We start from the raw sequence: 18,695 nt of genomic DNA on the forward strand, positions 1-18,695 counted from the left end.
CACCAACAGACAGACGGATACAGACATTCACACAGTTTAGTCACTAACCCATGCATTCAGTATAGTCAGTCACGCACCAACAAAATCATCCATTCACACACTTATACACCCACTCAGTCTTCAATATGCCTTTCCCTATATATAATAAACATATTTAAACTTTACAGAAACACACAGACACTGGATGATGTCATCAGTGATGTCATTTGAGATGTCATCAGTGATGTCATCAGTGATGTCACTGACCATGTCATGAGTGATGTAATATGTGACGTCATCAGCAGTGCATTGCAGGGGCGTGAGTTATAGTTAGCTGAACTAACTATAACGGGGGAATTTCTATGGTTTTGTACGAGTGAAATGTCCAGCTAACTATAACACCCCTGAAACCTATGGTTCTTTATGTATATATATATATATATATATATATATATATATATATATTACCTACTGGCGATAGCCAGTAGGTAGTTATAGTTAGGACCACGTTTCCATAGGAAAACCTCAACATTCTATTTTGAATAACTTTGGCGCCGGTCGACGAATCCTCGCGAATTTCTCAAAATAGGTGGGGCGCTACGCTCCGCTCCTACCCTGAAAGTCTCGGGGGGATTCGTCAAGCGGGGGCTGAGATAAAAGGGGGGTCCCAAAACGCGTTTTTCCCATGCATTTTTCCATAGGACCTTTAGAACGAGCTACAGCCCGAATGGCTGAACAGAATTACTCAAAATTTGGCAGAGAGGTAGTCCCTAGGTCAAGGAAGTGCCTTTTGTAGGTTTGGTGTAAATCTGTTCAGTAGATTCTGAGAAAATAGCCTTTAAATCAATATATATATCTGAGCCAGCTTACGGTACGCTTACCGTACGCTTACGGTAAGCGTACGGTGGCGTGCGCGAGCGCGATTCTGATTGGCTCTTAGATCTTAGTAAACATTCGAATCGGCCGAAACCAGGAAGCGGCGGCCGCCATTTTGTCTCTCGCACTGAGAGAGATTTTTAAAATCGGAAGCCCAAAAACATGTAAAGGGGCTGTTTTGACAACTCCCTCCCACATAGTCATGTTGAGGGAGTCCCCAAACATCCCCCAAGTGCAAAAACGGTTTTATTTTTTTTTTGGCAATTTCGCGGGGTACGCTTACCGTACGCTTACGGTAAGCGTACGGTAAAAAAATAAAAATAAAAAAAACACTATCCACACTTACCCCACCCCCTGTGCTTTTGGTGGCCGAAGGCCACCAAATGTGCTGGGCTTATTACAATGGAAAAAAACACTATCCACACTTACCCCACCCCCTGTGCTTTTGGTGGCCGTAGGCCACCAAATGTACAGGGCTTATTATAAGGGAAAAAAACTTAGCATTTAAAAAACCGTACTAATTCACTGAAAAAACCATAGGTTTCACACACGTTATAGTTAGGAATTAGCATTTAAAAAACCTTGCAAATTCACTGAAAAAACCATAGGTTTCACACATGTTATAGTTAGTGGAAATTTTACTGATAAAAAACCAATGAAATTGCCCCGTTATAGTTAGCGCAGGCAACTATAACTCACGCGACCGCAATCTTCTGCTGATGACATATGTGTCTTTATGAAAAAAAAATATTTGTAATATATGTATAGCTAAAAATGTATGGAAGAAGACATGGGCAAATAAGTGTCTAAATACAGTATTAGCATCAGCAGAGGATTGTGGTCGCGTGAGTTATAGTTGCCTGCGCTAACTATAACGGGGCAATTTCATTGGTTTTTTATCAGTAAAATTTCCACTAACTATAACATGTGTGAAACCTATGGTTTTTTCAGTGAATATATATATATATATATATATCCCAAACAAAGCCTCCTGTTACCGGAGCCTCCGACCCTTCATGGCAGCCTCTTCACAATGGGCACGGAGCAGCCCATCTTCTTAACATCACTGAACACAAGAGGCTCAATACCGGCAAAATCTGCGTTTATTCACGTCTTAAACACTGCAGAATCCTTCTTAAACCCAACGTTTCTGCCTCTGCTGGCCTTGATCACAGGTAGAAGGACGTGTTTCATTAGCATATTGCGTTCCGCTGCGTGCTTTTAAAAGTTACTGAGACTCACGTGACATATTTAAAATACCAGTCCCAGAGTGCACCGCCCATGTAATTGTAGTAGCAGCTGGAAGTCCACGTAATCCACTGTTAGTCAAAGACAATACTTTCACTGCGGTGCCACTCCTGAAGGAAAATACTCAGAGTCAGGTGAGTACAAGTTCATTGGCATGTTGCTGTAACTATATACCATGACGTGAGTTCATCCCAGTTCAGCCGGCACGATCGTAGGCAAAAATAATTCACCCCGAATCCATTCCAACACGCGTGCCCATTCGCCATGTTGGCCTCTCCTTGGTAGGCTGGGGCGCGTGAGTGGGTCATGCTCCTCGATCCACATCCCAAACAAAGCCTCCTGTTACCGGAGCCTCCGACCCTTCATGGCAGCCTCTTCACAATGGGCACGGAGCAGCCCATCTTCTTAACATCACTGAACACAAGAGGCTCAATACCGGCAAAATCTGCGTTTATTCACATCTTAAACACTGCAGAATCCTTCTTAAACCCAACGCAGATTTTGCCGGTATTGAGCCTCTTGTGTTCAGTGATATATATATATATATATATATATATAATCTACTGGCGGTCGCCAGTAGATAGTTATAGTTACAACCTAGTTTCCATAGGAAATCTCAAAATTCTATTTTGAATAACTTTGGCGCCGGTTGACGAATCCTCGCGAAAATTTCAAAACTAATGGGGCGCTCCGTTCAGCTCCTACCCTGAAAGTCTCGGGGTGATTCGTCAAGCGGGGGATGAGAAAAAGGGGGGGTCCCAAAACGCGTTTTCCCCATGCATTTTTCCATAGGACCTTTAGTCGCAGCTACAGCCCGAATGGCTGAACAGAATTACGTGAAATTTGGCAGAGAGGTAGCCATAAGGTCAAGGAAGTGCCTTTTGCAGGTCTGGTGTAAATCTGTTCTGTATATCCTGAGAAAATAGCATTTAAAAGCATATCAATATCTATACACGCGCACCATGCGCGCACTGTGCGCGCACCCTGCCGTGTGCGAGCCCAATTCTGATTGGTTGTTAGATGTCGGTCAACATTCGAATCGGACGAAACCAGGAAGTGTCGGCCGCCATTTTGTCTCTCGCAGTCTGAGGGGGTTCAAATAAAAGGTGGAGAACTTGAAAAGGGGGCAGAGTGGACAGTTCCTGACCCCCTAGCCTTGGTCAGGGGGTCACGAAGGACCCCCAAGGGCAAAAAAAAGATTATTATTTTTTCTTAAATCGCGAGGTGCGCGCACGTTGCGCGCACGCCAAACCGTGGGTGCTTTGTCGGCGAAGCGTACCGAGCGCCCACAGCGCGCGCACGGTGAAAAACCTGAAAACAAAATAAAATAAATACATAACTTAGCATTTAAAAAACCGTACAAATTCACTGAAAAAACCATAGGTTTCACACACGTTATAGTTACGAATTAGCATTTAAAAAACCTTGCAAATTCACTTAAAAAACCATAGGTTTCACACATGTTATAGTTAGCTGGACATTTCACTCGTAAAAAAACAATGAAATTCCCCCGTTATAGTTAGTGCAGGCAACTATAACTCACGCGACCGCAATCCTCTGCTGATGACGTCAGATATTACATCACTGTATTTAGACACTTATTTACCCATGTCTTCTTCCATTAATCTTTAGCTATACATATATCACAAATATTTATTTTTCATAAAGACACATATGTCATCAGTGATGTAATATCTGACGTCATCAGCAGAGGATTGCGGTCGCGTGAGTTATAGTTGCCTGCACTAACTATAACGGGGGAATTTCCTTAATCAGGCGAAAATATCACCTCCTCTCTCTCCAATGCAGCGTATCACACCGTGTTGGTAGTCCAAGCTGCTCGGGGGGGCTCCGTGTTTTTTGCAGTTCGTACAATCATTCCAAAAGATTTGCTGGTCTTAACACGGTGCACCAGACCGAGAGGGTGTGCTGTTAGTCAGCGACCTGCTTGCTGACAACACATAAGTCCAACGCCTCCTCCAAAATAGAAAAAAGCACAGCACACTCCGGAATTCGAAGCAAGGGCTTTATTGAAGTAAAATGCGCGTGGTGCTGGCAGTCCCTTGAAACGCTATATATATATATATATTAGACCACAAAAGTTTGCCCATGAAGGAAAAGCCACTTACAGGTAGGTGAATTTCGTTTTTATTGTAGAAGCTGCAGCCGAGGGGAAAGCAAATTCACAAAGGATTTCATCAGCCTGATGGGTTTCATGCTCGGAGAGCATTTCTTCAGAGGCAGTTCATTAAGTGAAGTGACGCACGAGGCAGTACTTAAATCTTCCGAACCACCCGCCTCAGTGGGCGTCGGCTCGTGCTGAGCCTGCTGGTTCTTGTAGTGCCCAAATAACACACGAGTGAGCTGCTGCACTTCACCAAAATAAAGTTCAAATTAAACCACAGTGGGTGCTGCAAAAGTCTTTCTTGCACTGGGCTGCACATATAACCTTCCACAAACGACCTCCTGTCCTTGAAGCGCTGGTAGACAAATACTTCCAACTCGGTCCACTTCCATGTGGCAGGGCTTCTCCCATGACCGGGACCAGCCGTTTCAACATTAGACCACAAAAGTTTGCCCATGAAGGAAAAGCCACTTACAGGTAGGTGAATTTCGTTTTTATTGTAGAAGCTGCAGCCGAGGGGAAAGCAAATTCACAAAGGATTTCATCAGCCTGACGCGTTTCATGCTCAGAAAGCATTTCTTCAGAGGCAGTTCATTAAGTGAAGTGACACACGAGGCAGTACTTAAATCTTCCGAACCACCCGCCTCAGTGGGCGTCGGCTCGTGCTGAGCCTACTGGTTCCTGTAGTGCCCAAATAACACACGAGTGAGCTGCTGCACTTCACCAAAATAAAGTTCAAATTAAACCACAGTGGGTGCTGCAAAAGTCTTTCTTGCACTGGGCTGCACATATAACCTTCCACAAACGACCTCCTGTCCTTGAAGCGCTGGTAGACAAATACTTCCAACTCGGTCCACTTCCATGTGGCAGGGCTTCTCCCACGACCGGGACCAGCCGTTTCAACATTAGACCACAAAAGTTTGCCAATGAAGGAAAAGCCACTTACAGGTATATCATCTGTGCACCTTTTAATGATCTACTTATGTAAATTCTATGGTTTTTATTAACTGAAATAAAAATTACATTTTACTTTGGGAGTTTTTCACTATCAACACACGTAAAACTTAATAGTACACATCCTGCCTTTTAAATACATTGCACCCTGCCATCTAGGTTGATCAGGGCCTACCTTAGGGGGGACTTGTATGTATAAAAAGGGAAGGTGTTTTTTGCCAGGTCGAAATGGCAGCGTAAACTGTGCACTCAGGCTCTGCAGTGGCAGGCCTGGGACACGGTTAAAGGGCTACTAAAGTGGGTGGCACAAGCAGTGCTGCATGCCCACTAGTAGAAATTAATTTACAGGCCCTGGCTAGAAGGGGGTATAACTTTACTAGGACTTATAAGTAGGTTGGACATGTACTTTTGACTTTTATATGTCCTGGTATTGAAAATCTCTTAGATTAATTTTCCACTACTGCAAGACCTACCTCTTTGGGTAACCCATTACCTTTAATAAGTGATAACTTTCAATTGGGAGCAGGTAGGAATATCGAGTTTGGTATCTAAAGAACTGTAATTAAAAACCCTCTTTAATGGTAAAGTCACATTTTCAGTCATAGTCTGAAAATGCTACTTTTAAAAAGTGTGCATTTTCTTGTCCTAACCATTTTGATGCCTGGAGCCTGTTTCCTAGGTCACATGACTAGGTGTAGCTGACCGTGGGTCTTTGTGTTTTGCTTCCAGACAATGAGACAAAAGAGCACAGGAGTTGGCAGGATGGGCTATTGCTGGCTTGACAAGGGAGAGCTTTGGAGTAGCTCTGTAAGAAATCAAACATTTGTATCCAAATGGAATATGAGCCTCACTTGGAACTGGTCCTTCAAATATGGTTTTAACTAATTATTATAAAAAGTCCACTAAAATGTTAAAAACTTTAAACTCATCTTATGAACTCAAGGTATTTTGAGAGACAATATCTACAAACTCTTTACTAAGTGTTGAAAATGCCTATCTTTTGTGTCGTGTACCACCAGACTTATGCCTCGACTGTTTTTGCTTGATGTAGAACTCTGTATACTTTACAGCTGCTAACTAGAAGTAAACTGCCTGTGCTCCTCATTTCCACATGATTAAATTAGCATACCCCTGACTGGCAAATTTAACTTCCCTATAAATCCTTAGTATTCTGTATAAACGTTATTCCAGGGTCTGCATGTTAAATACCAGAAGTGGACTGCAGCACCCATTGTGCCATCCACTACAGTGTCAGTGTAGCCATGATTGCAGGCCTACCATCTGTAACCTGGCTGAGCAGTTATAAAATCGCAAAATCGACCTTTCAAAATAACCCCTTCTGACGGGCCCAAATTTTGCTCTTAAATATTAAAAAGTCAACCCAATGTAGGCCTTACTGCCAGTAAGGCATGGTGCATTGTATTTAAAAGTTGGACATGTCAAAGTTTAATGTTCGCTGTTTCACTTCAAGCAATCACACGTGCCACTCATATTGATTGGAAAAAAAATAATGAATCAAAAAAATCTTTTATTTTACTTTTTGATATTTTGTATCTTTTTAAAAAAAGAATCAGTCCATGTTATTATTTTGATGAACATTACAAAACATTTTCAGACCACAACAACATAATACAACCATATAATAAAAATGTTTACACATACAAATAAGACATTACAATACATTTTATGATAAAATCATTTTGCCAGATCTGAGAAAGCTCAACTTCCAACAAACACTAAAGAAAAAAGAGAAAAGAAATGAAAGAACCCAAGGGAAAGGTTTAAAAAAGGTACACCACAGTCATAATCTAGGGTGCAACACAGACCCAGGGCCCATTTTGTCCTAACAATTCAGTATTCAGGTCATAAGAAATAATCAAATTTGTTGGTTGTAATCTATTTCATGGACCTGATACTCAAAATGTATAATAAAATATTAGTTTGGACACAAACCAACGGTCAACGCGTTTCAAACCCAATTTTGTTTTAGGGTTATCCTCAGGACCTGGAAATTGAGCTTGTATACTCTTTGTCTTGGCACTTCTTGTGCCACACGACACTTATATTACTGAAAATGTCAAAGCCAATGTCACTTGCTAAGAAAACATTGTGTACCGAAAATGATTTTATCTGAAGGGCGGTAAGATCAGGCTCCGGCGACCGGCTCCATGGCCGCCCTGATCACTCAGGGACTAAACTCTTCAAAATTTGTTTGGCGGCGAGCGCATGTGTCCCATCTTGTGCTTTGTGATCCTCGCCGCGTCCAATCGCCTAACTTTCTCGAAAGCCAGCTGGCTGATCAGGGCAACCATGGAGCCGGTCGCCGGAGCCTGACCTTACCGCCCTTCAGATAAAATTGTTTTCGGTCCACAATCTCTTCTTAGCAAGTGACATTGGCTTTGACATTTTCAGTAATGTATGCGTAGTGTGGCACAAGAAGTGCCAGGACAAAGAGTATACAAGCTCACTTTCCATGTTTTGTAATGTTCATGAAAATAATAACATGGACTGATTCTTTTTGAAAATGATACAAAATATCAAAAAATAAAATAAAAGATTTATTGATTAATTAATTTTTTCCAATCACTATGAGTGGTATGTGTGATTGCAAGAAGTGAAACAGCGAATATTTATCAGTATTGGCAGTTTTTTTGTTGTTTTGATTATCGATTGGTCCAGCCTTACTAATTAGGGGCCAGAACCCTTTATCGATTAGTATATAAAGTTTAATGTTAAGCATGCCCTTACAGGGAAAAAGACCCAAAAGCAATTTTTACTTTAGCACGGTTGGCTGTTTCAAAGGAAAGCAGTGGAATATAATACTATATTTAACAATTAAATCTCTAACCGAGGAGCAGATCCAAACTTCATTCTTGGAGTTTTTTAAATCTGCATTACATGCCCAGTTTTATGGCGTAGTCAGATTTATAGTACATTTTTGGGAAAAGGTACTTTTAGAAAGTTATCTTTTTCTGCCTAAAGCCTCTCAATTCCTATTTTCATTAAGCCCCAATAGTCACCCAGGAGCTGAATAGCCCCCTTGATGAGGTGTCACAGGCAAATGTTAGCTGCTGCCCGGACAGTGCCCTTTTTTCCCCCTAGTCAGGCAGACAGCAATCTCATTCGGAGAGGAGCTGTCCCCATACTGGTTTACAGTAACCACAGATGAATGGATGCTCATTTTCTTGGGCATGCCACTGGGGTGGGCACACTTGCTTTGCAGAAGGAGACAAAGTTTCACCATATTGGTTTAAGGAAGAGAAGGGCACTGTGGGATTGTTTGATGGAGGGCATACCAAAATCTGAGCTCCAAAAAGTCGATAGATAGAAATTTCCACCAAAAGTATGCGGTCAGCGAGTGACCTTTTCTGGGCATGAAATTAAAAGTTTTCCCGCTCAGAACTTTCCCGCCAAAAGTTAATAAAGACCTCAGCTAGTGGCTATCTGACGACATTGAGCCCTCTTTGGGCACAGCCTTTTGCCTTTCCAAACAAAGTATTTTTTACTTTCATTTTGGAAACTAAGGTCTAGATTTATCAATCTTTCAACCAACGCAGCAAGACAAAGTGAAAGGGAGAGGACAGGATGTTTCATATTTACCAATATATGAAGCATTCCTTCTCTCTGCCTGTGCTGGTGCACATTCTGCTACCTAGCGTCAATGCAGACACCCTTGCAACATTGTACAAGAGTGCTTGTTTAGTGAGCAGGGTTGTTTTTGTGCACAAAAATAATCCTCTGAGGCTTTTTTACGCTTTCTAAGAGTGATGCAGAAACAAATTAGAAGAAATAAAGATATTCCTCGTCGTTGCGCGTCCTCTAGGAAGGCATTGCATTTTGACTAGCTCACCAGTCTGGGTAAATCTGGGACTATGCAAAAATCCATGAGTGGATGCATGGGAACACCTACGCTTCACCCATGGAAACCCTTCCCATGGTAGAGTAACAAAAGGCTGTGACATGCGCTGCCTTGAATTACTCCAGATTTACCAAGCAACATATGGCCACGGAAGGTGGCCTTGCACTGCTTGGTAAATCTGATTGTATTATCACCTTGCCCTTGGAACACCATGCGTGACGCAAGGGCAACACAATACTATTATAGATTTGGCCCTAAGACCAAAGGTAACATTTCTGACCAGGTCGAACCTGGTTTCTGTATCCAACCTATGCTCCACCGCAGTCCACCTTAACTTGCACCTAAGTACCGGTCAAGCTCGACCTAATGACTGCGGTTGGGACTCACCATTAATTGGCACTATTTTGAACAATAAAACTTAATAAATTCATAACTTAGGTTTCCCCTATTGGATTTTGTTTTATTTTTGTACAATTCTATTTATAAAAAATTAATCTATTGTTCCAAGTTAGTTTTGGACTTTCTTGTTTCCTTTATAACCGTTTTGGTACTGAATAAATACTTTACTCATTTTTTGCCACATGTCAACTGTCTCCTCAATGCCATAGCTGCCAGGGGTTGAGCTTGTGTTAATCTACTGAGTCCACTGCTTCACCCTGACAATGGCTGTGGCTATTAATTGAGGTGGGCACTCAACCCTGTCAACTAATACCTTAATTTCTTACACTAAGGTGAACACAGCCAGGGCACCATACCACCCATATTTTGTGATTTTCCCCATTATACGAGCCTCCCATATATGCAGTCATGAGCTTGCTTATAACCACATGCTCAACAAATGGATCTACGTGCCAAAGGTGCCACATTATGACAATCCACCCCCACACCTGTCATCACAAAGCTCATGTACACTTTATCGTGTCCTCTACTCCAATGACAGGCAAGACACTTCAGGGTTCAGGTAAGTTTATTCCATAGCACATTAAATTGCATCTGCATAGGAGGGAAGCCTAGTTCAACTGGTACTCTTTGGAATCACAGTGTACATTTAGATTTAACATTCCACACAGAGATTCGTATTGGAATGCCACACATTCCCCTTTGAACAACAAGAGTTCAAATGCATAACTAAGACGGTAGCCCAGAAAACTATGAACAACATGAAAATTGGTTTGAGTACAGAAAATGAATAAATAATTAATTTGGGTTATGTAATTTTGATATGATACAAGGGAAATCTAGCACACACAAACAAGTATTTACAATGCAATTGGTCTTGCATTTGTAATGTTCGAGCTATTGGCATTGTTAATGACAACATTTTTTACTTATTTTTGTGTTTGTCAGCATTCAACATTCCTGCGCTAGCAAGAGCTGTGGTGAGAAAACCAGAATCAGAAAAAACAGGGCTGCTTGAGAGGTCAGGCAAAAACGTAATTCATTTCATATTACCTTCTTGGACAAAAAATAACCTTATGACATGTGGACTGCCTCTAACATGGCTGCCGCTATGCATGCGACTTTGTGTAAAGCGCGGCCCTGTGCTGTCTCCATGCCCCCGGACTATATGTAGCCAGTGCGCTCTTCAGCAGCTGATTTCAGCGGTTGAGCTTTCTCTCTGGTTCACTAATTCCGCCCCTTCGCCTTTGTAGCAAAAAAATCAGCAGTGACAACGTTGCACCTATGCGACTGCGTCTTCCTGTGGGACGAGAGACATGCAGTCATAGAACCAAAATAGCGCATTTCTTTTGCCAATGTGTGCTTAGAGTCGGAGAAAATTTGAAAGCGGAAGAAATCTTGAAAACGCTTAAGCAGACATTTAAATAAAAGCTATACATCAAGTGAAATAATAGGAAACAATTGCGTGTCCTATAAACATTTCTCGAAGACAGCGCTTTTATTTTAAAAGATGAAATGCTGAAGAGTCCTATTGTCCCATCTGATTACGTAGTGTTTGCTGGAAAAGATGCTAGGTCTCCTCCACAGCCTCCTATGCGTGCACTCTGCTGCCTATGTGAGAGAGAGCTCTAGAGGCAAACAAAAAAGAAAATAGTGCCACAAAATAACATACATTAAAAAAAAGGAAGAACACATATAACAGGAGCAGTTTGCTGCAAGGGTCCGAAACAGCAAAAGGCGGGACAAATTGACTATATTCCCCAATCAGAAGCAGCGATTTACAAAGAGCAATAAGAGAAGCCAATAGAAAACATGGGAGGTGCTTCAAGCCCATGTTCTAGATACAGTATGTCTCGAACAGACAGCACTTGCAGCGCATGTGCTGCCTAGGGGAGACCTAAAAAAACTATACACAAACAGAGAACCAGGAAATATTTCCAGTGAAAAAATATCCTGACTATCGGGGGACCACAGTAAGGAACTAATACATTTGCTAATTCTTACATATAGGAGCATGTCTTAAACACATGAAATATCGAAATGTCTCATTAGTGGAATCCATACCAACTGCAGCTAAGGAACTGTATTTATCCTTTTTTCAGAACTTTTGGGCCATAAACACAGTGGCAATATCACCACTTTACTCGTGCGTAACACATTGCCATCATTTAACTCATCCACCTACTTGCCACCTCTAACTATCTTCTAGGGATTAGAGAATTTCGATTTACCAGCTTTAACAAATCTCTCTTTTTAAACACGGACCCAATCCCCTTTCTTCAGATCCTGTGACAGACTTCCAGCATCTACATTGGACCCTAATACAGATTCACACCTTCCAGAAACCGCTTCCTATTCTTAAATTCTATCACTTCACAACCAACCTTTTCCATTATATCCAACACACACATCTGTTTTAAAAAGAACACAATAACTCAACTCCTCATCTTTTAAAGGGCGACTTTTCACCAGCAACCCTAGGAGTGGTGCTGTATCTCCAATGCAATTCCTTCATCTTTTGATGGCTATCCTTCCCATTAACTACTGCCAACTGCAAACCTTATTTCAAGACCCAATAACAATGCTCTGCGGGTAACTCATAGATGTGTGTATATACCCGATGCCGCAGCTTGGCAAAAACGATTTAATTTCTCCTGATGTCAGTTGCGCTCCAATGTCATACTTCTAGGCACACCTTCTCTCTCAAATACTTGTTTCACAAATCCAATAACACTTTTGATGTAACCTGGTTCACCATTTCTACCACTGGCCATTGTGACATTTGATCAATTAAAACTATCCAATACACCCGACCTTTCAATAAATACACGGGACTGGCAATATCAAGCAATATTCTTTCCCATACTCTACCAGGTCTAGGCCTGGGTAATTATAATCCACAATTCTTTGTCATTTATTTCTTGTGGCACACTTTATACACAATCTTAACCATCACCTCCAGACATCTATCAACACTGGGCCGGAAAAAAAATATATCCCAACTTTTCCCTTCATGCTGCTCATACCTAGATGTCCCGCATGAGCCATATCTAGAATGGTTTGCACAAACCCCTCAAAAACTTTACCAGCTTTTCTTTTTGGTTTAGTTCTGCCACTCTCAATGATCTTGAAACAAATGCTATGGTTGACAATTTGTCTTTCGGATCTAGTAATAAAATCACACCAATGCCCACATTGCAGGCCTCTGTCATGAAATTGGAATCACACTTGGTATAAAACTAATTTGAACTTGGAGCACCCACAATGGCTTTTTTTTATATCATTGAATTCAGATACACATTCATTTTTCTAGAACATTTGTTGGTCTTTCTTCATCAACAAAACATTGTTGTCCTTCAACAGCCTATGCATCATCCTCTGGGAAAACCCAGCCCAAAAGGCATCCATTTATAACAATGCTCTCCCCCATCATTATGGAAGTATTATGATTGCAATCAGGATGTAAAGCAATTTATTGATGTGCACTGGAACGGTCTAGAGTAAGGAACACAGTGGCACCATAAAGCAGAGAAAACATTTCTCCTTTATCAGGCAATGCATGGTGATCGACCCCTATACAGTTGTTAAGGTCTCTCAAATCGATGCAAAGCCTTATCTTAAAATTAGGTTTATGTACCACAACAAAATATGATTCAATTTCCTCTAAAATAGCTTGCTTATATAGTTTATAAAACTCTTCTTTTAAAGACGTTCTCATGGTTAAGGGGATGTGAACTTTTGTCACAGCTCCCTCTTTAAGAATTTTCTAGTCAACAAACTTTTAAGAAAAACTAACTTGGCTGAAAAAAACCTTTAGAAATAAATGTTCCTGTTCCTGTGCCTTATCCTCATTCCGTTGTAATATCAAATCTTTATAACACAATACTTGATCAGGGTGATTGGTAATGCAGATTATCAAGAGATAGCTTTGTTGTGGCCATTGTAACAGACATGAACCTTCTCTGGCAACATATATTTCATTTTCAATGGTCGGCTCTCTGTAGGCCAAAACTGATTCAAAATACACAAGCACATCAATTGGCTTGTTTCCATAACCCACTAGCTTGATATTTGGCGGCAAAAGCTTTACATGAGGAAATAAAGGAAATAAATCATCATCTACCAAACTGTGTTTTGCCCCAAAAGTATTATATCTGTACCTTCTATAGTCACTTTATTAAAAGGTGCATTTATTCCTCATTCAATTCTTATATTCACTTTGTACTCTTCTGGTTTTACATCATCATCTTGAGTTACTTCTCTGACATGACTTGGAGCCTCCTTATTAGAACCTACATTTTTATCTTTCTTGTTTTTGTTTCTGCAGATTTTAGCATAATGGTTCTTTGTCTTACCCCTACTGACAGCTTTCAACACTGTGAATACTGGGGAGGGCCACCACACCATGGCAGTCGTCCCATACGACACATACCGATGGTCCTGGGGGTAGGGAGACGGACACGTGGAGACCTTCATTCACTCACCTCTCACTGGTTGCATTTAGTGGCGTGGGCCTGGCGCAGCGTAATCCTCTGTCCACCCTCCCCCCCCCCTTTTTAAATTTTTTTTATTATGTCCCGGCACCTACGCACCTGGAGCGGGTCCATGGCACTGTCATGCGCTCGACCTCCGCCCCAGTGCCCTCTCCTGCCATACCTCCTGCATTTAAAAGTCCCATACTCTATAGTGCAATGATTTTCGGAACGGTCTTTAGAAGGCAGCCTTTTAATTGTTGTTTATAGTTTATAAAGAAAAGTTTTAATTTGTTGGGGTATCTGCTTTTCTCCTTCCTATTTCCCTCTGGCACCAGTTCCTCGTCGGCCTGGTGTACTGGCCACTGAAGATTGTTTTTCAACACTTGTCATTCGCACGACAATCTGATAAGGGTGGTCTTACTGCTATAGGAAATGTTATTAAGTAGCACTGGCATCTTTTTCTCTCCCTCACTTCTCACTTGGCTGTACTCCTCTCTCTCCGCGGGCGATTAAGCACTGTGGAGGGATATGTAGGTCTGCTGATCAGGGGAGTGTTAGGAACGATAGTCACTCGATGAAAATTGTGTATGTTGTAAGGCATTGTACTATGATCTGCAATAATCTGAGTGGTTTACTCGCAACAATATTGACGCAAAAATGCAATGTATATTTGGAAACATTGCTCTTATTTAATCTTTGCTTTCTGAAGAACTGTTATGATATGTACCATGAGCAAATGGGGAAATTTTTTGGAACAAAAAAAAAAAACCCCTAATAAAGATATTTAAACAAAAAAATAATGGTTCTTTGTCTTACAGTACCTGCATACTTGGCCAGTTGCTGATCATGATTTATCATATAGATAAATAAACAGGTCAACCACATTTAAAACACACATACTGTTTCATCTCTGAAACAGGTTTACAATGTATATCGGAGCTTGGAATCACCTCATTTTTTTCTCAGCGCTCTCCTGCCTCACAAGTTGCACCTCATTGGTACCTTTCTGAGCTAAGTTATTAGTCCTTATTTCATTTCTTTCAAATTGGTGCGCAATATCACTAGCTTTTTCTAAATTTAGATCATCCACCAACAACAATTTTTCTTGTAATTTAGAACCACACTTTTTATGTACTATTTGATAGTGTATCGTTTGGTCACAAAAATCACCATATAAAGTCACAAACAAAAGCATCAGTTGATTTTTTAGGTAACAGACCCATTCGATGATGCCGCATCAACCTGACTGCGAGGTGCAATAACAATGCGATGCCGACCCGAGGTCCCGTCAGCTCAACGATGGTGCAGCACCGATCTGAAGACACAGCTGTGAGGCTAGACTACAATGCAACAACCCAACTGCCTGAATCGGAACCAACGCATTGAGTCTTCAACGCCGACACTTGCTCCATCCAAGGTATTTTTTCAGTGGGTTCTGTAGCCAGCCTACCCTCTATCGTGGTCAGACTAAAATTATGGATTTACCCCGGTCTAGCGCGACCTCAAGTAACCTTTCAGCGTTAATGACTTCTAAGCACTGTTTGGGGATTTAATCTTCATAAATTCATATCCCAAGTTCTACTTATTGATTTTTATTGTTTTGGACTTCTTTTACTCACATAAATATTCTATATTTTTCTAAACTGGTTTGGAGTCTTTTTGTAGTGTTTTGACTGTGTTACTGTTTTTTAAGTGTTCCACAAATACTTTACATATTGCCTCTCAAGTTAAGCCTGACTGCTCTGTACCAAGCTACCAGTGGGTGAACACAGGTTAACTCCTTCGATGCTCATGTGCTGATGACTGAACCATTCCGTCATGAGAACAGGGGGCTAAATCTCCCGAGGCCAATTTACATTTTCAGTGCAAAGCCGATCGAGCGCATGGCGCACTGACGTCATTGCAATGAAAATTAAACTGAAATTAGCTCATTTCAGTTTCACTTTCTACATGCTCAGGGGGCTATCTCAGCCCCCTGAGCACGTAGAAAGTCTGGAGAGTTATCTTTGGAAAAGGTACCCCTCCCTAGTGGATCCCAAGCAGGGATCCACCCACTAGGCACCGGGGAGGGGAGAGCGACCCCTTGGGCAAGGGCCTTTGCTCCCCCCATAATATTTTGGGGAAATGTAGTCTTTCTGCCCCACCTGGGAGGCAGATGGGGCAAGAAAGCCCACTAGATACCAGGGATTTTTGTTTACATTTTATTTAGGGGTGGGGGCTGCCCAATAGGGGCATGCCAATGCCCCCACCCCCAAGGCCATAAAAACACAGTCTTTCCGCCCCCCCCCCCCAGGGGGGCAGAAAGCCCACTAGATACCAGGGATTTTTTTTGAAAATGATAATTAGGGGTGGGGGCTGCCCAATATGGGCATGCCAATGCCCCCACCCCTCCCCCCAGAAAATTTCAGGAGGGCAGAAAGCCCACTAGAAACCAGGGATTTTTGTAATTATATAAATTAGGGGTGGGCACGCCAAAGCCCCCAACCCCCCCCCCTGCACAATAACAGTCTTTCTGCTCCCCCTGGGTGCAGATGGGGGCAAAAGCCCCCAATCTGCCACCAGTGGGGGCAGAAAGCATCCTAGACACCAGAGATTCTTTTTTTTATAAGCCCGGGGTTGGGGCTGCCCAGAATGGGCATCCAAATGCCCCCACCCTACCCCCCCCCCAAGAAAACTAAAGACTTGCTGCCCCTCCAGGAGGAAGATGGGGGCAATAGCCCCTGATCTGCCCCGGGGGGGGGGGGGCAGAAAGCCCACTAAGCACCAGGGATTTTTTTTTATATAGGTAGGGGTGGGGGTTGCCCTGAATGGGCATGTCAAGGCCCCCACCCCCTACAAAATGATTGTCTTTCTGCCGCCCTGGCAGGCAGTTGGGGCAATAGCAGCTGATCTGCCCCCAGGGGGGGCAGAAACCCCACTAAGCGCCAGGGATTTTTTTTTATATAGGTAAGGGTTGCCCAGAATCAGCATGCCAATGCCCCCACCCCCCAAAAAAAGATGCCACAGCCTTTCTGCCCCCCCAGGAGGCAAATGGGGACAGTAGCTCCTGATCTGCCCCCCCCGGGGGGGGGGCAGAAAGTCCACTAGGCGCCAGCGATTATGCTAGCTTTTCTATTAGTAGGGGTGGGGGCTTCCCAGAATGGGCATCCCAATGCCCCCCCCAAAAGAATAGCCACAGTCTTTCTGCCCCCTTGGGGGCATATCAGGGCAATAGCCTTCGATTTCCCCCCTCGCCTGTCGCGGGTACTTGGGCCTCCCACACGAGTGAGGCACCATTTTTATCAGGAGACCTGGGAGAACACTGGGTGGTAGGAAATAGTCAGCCCAGTGATGCTAAATTTGGGGATTGCATGGGATTCTGGGTAAGAAAGTGTTGGGGGATCCATGCAAGCCATACCTCCCTGGAAGCCCCCGGGTGTCTAGTTTTCAGAAATGTATGGGTTTGGTAGGTTTCCCTAGCTGGCCGCCGAGTACGGGACAAAAAACCCAGGTGACCCCCCTTACAAAACCAGGTTGTTTTGTGATAGGCAATTTTGATGTTGCCTCAATACATTTTGGGCCCTTGCCTGCCGTGGGTACTTGGGCATCCCACACGAGTGAGCCACCATTTTTATCAGGAGACCCCGGGGAATGCTGGGTGGGTGGAAGTTTGTGTCAGCTCGGTGATGCCATAACTTTCCCACACAAAAATGTATGGAAAAAGTGATTTTTTCAGCTGAATGTGAGATTTGCAGGGGATTCTGGATAAGAAAGCTTTGGGGGATCCATGCAAGCCATACCTCCCTGGAAGCCCCCGGGTGTCTAGTTTTCAGAAATGTATGGGTTTGGTAGGTTTTCCTAGCTGGCCGCCGAGTACGGGACAAAACACCCAGGTGACCCCTCCTTACAAAGCCAGGTTGTTTTGTGATAGGCAATTTTGATGTTGCCTCAATACATTTTGGGCCCTTGCCTGCCGTGGGTACTTGGGAATCCCACACAAGTGAGCCACCATTTTTATCAGGAGACCCGGGGGAATGCTGGGTGGGTGGAAGTTTGTGTCAGCTCGGTGATGCCATAACTTTCCCACACAAAAATGTATGGAAAAGTGATTTTTTCAGCTAAATGTGAGATTTGCAGGGGATTCTGGATAAGAAAGCTTTGGGGGATCCATGCAAGCCATCTCCCTGGAATCCCCCGGGTGTCTAGTTTTCAGAAATGTGTGGGTTTGGTAGGTTTCCCTAGCTGGCCGCTGAGCACGAGGCGAAAAACCCAGGTGAGCCCCTTGCAAAACCAGGTTGTTTTGTGATAGGCAATTTTGATGTCGCCTCAATACGTTTTGGGGCCTTGCCTGTCGCGGGTACACTTGGGCCTCCCACGCGAGTGAGGCACCATTTTTATCGGGAGACCTGGGAGAACGCTAGCTGGTAGGAAATATGTGTCAGCCAGGTGATGCCACAACTTTTCCACACATAAATGTATGAAAAAAGTTATTTTTTCAGCTACATTTGAGGTTTGCAGGGGATTCTGGGTAAGAAAGTGTTGGGGGATCCATGCAAGCCATACCTCCCTAGCTTCCCCCGGGTGTCTAGTTTTCAAAAATGTATAGGTTTGCTAGGTTTCCCTAGGTGCCGGAAGAGCTAGGGTTCAAAATCTACAGCTAGGCACTTCGCAAAGAAAGGGTCATTTTTCACTGTTAAAATGTGGTGTGTCCACCTTGCGTTTTGGGCCGTTTCCTGTCGCGGGCACTAGGTCTACCCACACAAGTGAGGTACCATTTTTCTCTGAAGACTTTGGGGAACGC

At 43.0% G+C, this 18,695-nt stretch overlaps 1 protein-coding gene and 1 long non-coding RNA gene across 6 annotated transcripts in view; one reads left to right on the top strand and one right to left on the bottom strand.

The window, feature by feature from the left end:
- Positions 1-18,695, top strand: part of LOC146859813 (uncharacterized) — a 269,652-nt gene that overhangs the window by 163,635 nt on the left and 87,322 nt on the right. Inside the window, exon 3 of the long non-coding RNA XR_014978721.1 lies at positions 15,126-15,332. This is a non-coding gene — a long non-coding RNA (uncharacterized LOC146859813). The remainder of the gene's footprint in view (positions 1-15,125; positions 15,333-18,695) is intronic.
- Positions 1-18,695, bottom strand: part of SHANK2 (SH3 and multiple ankyrin repeat domains 2) — a 2,937,835-nt gene that overhangs the window by 42,342 nt on the left and 2,876,798 nt on the right. The gene's annotated exons all lie outside the window — the stretch shown is intronic.

Source organism: Triturus cristatus, chromosome 3_1 (genome assembly GCF_964204655.1).
Source record: "Triturus cristatus chromosome 3_1, aTriCri1.1, whole genome shotgun sequence".
NCBI lineage: Eukaryota > Metazoa > Chordata > Amphibia > Caudata > Salamandridae > Triturus > Triturus cristatus.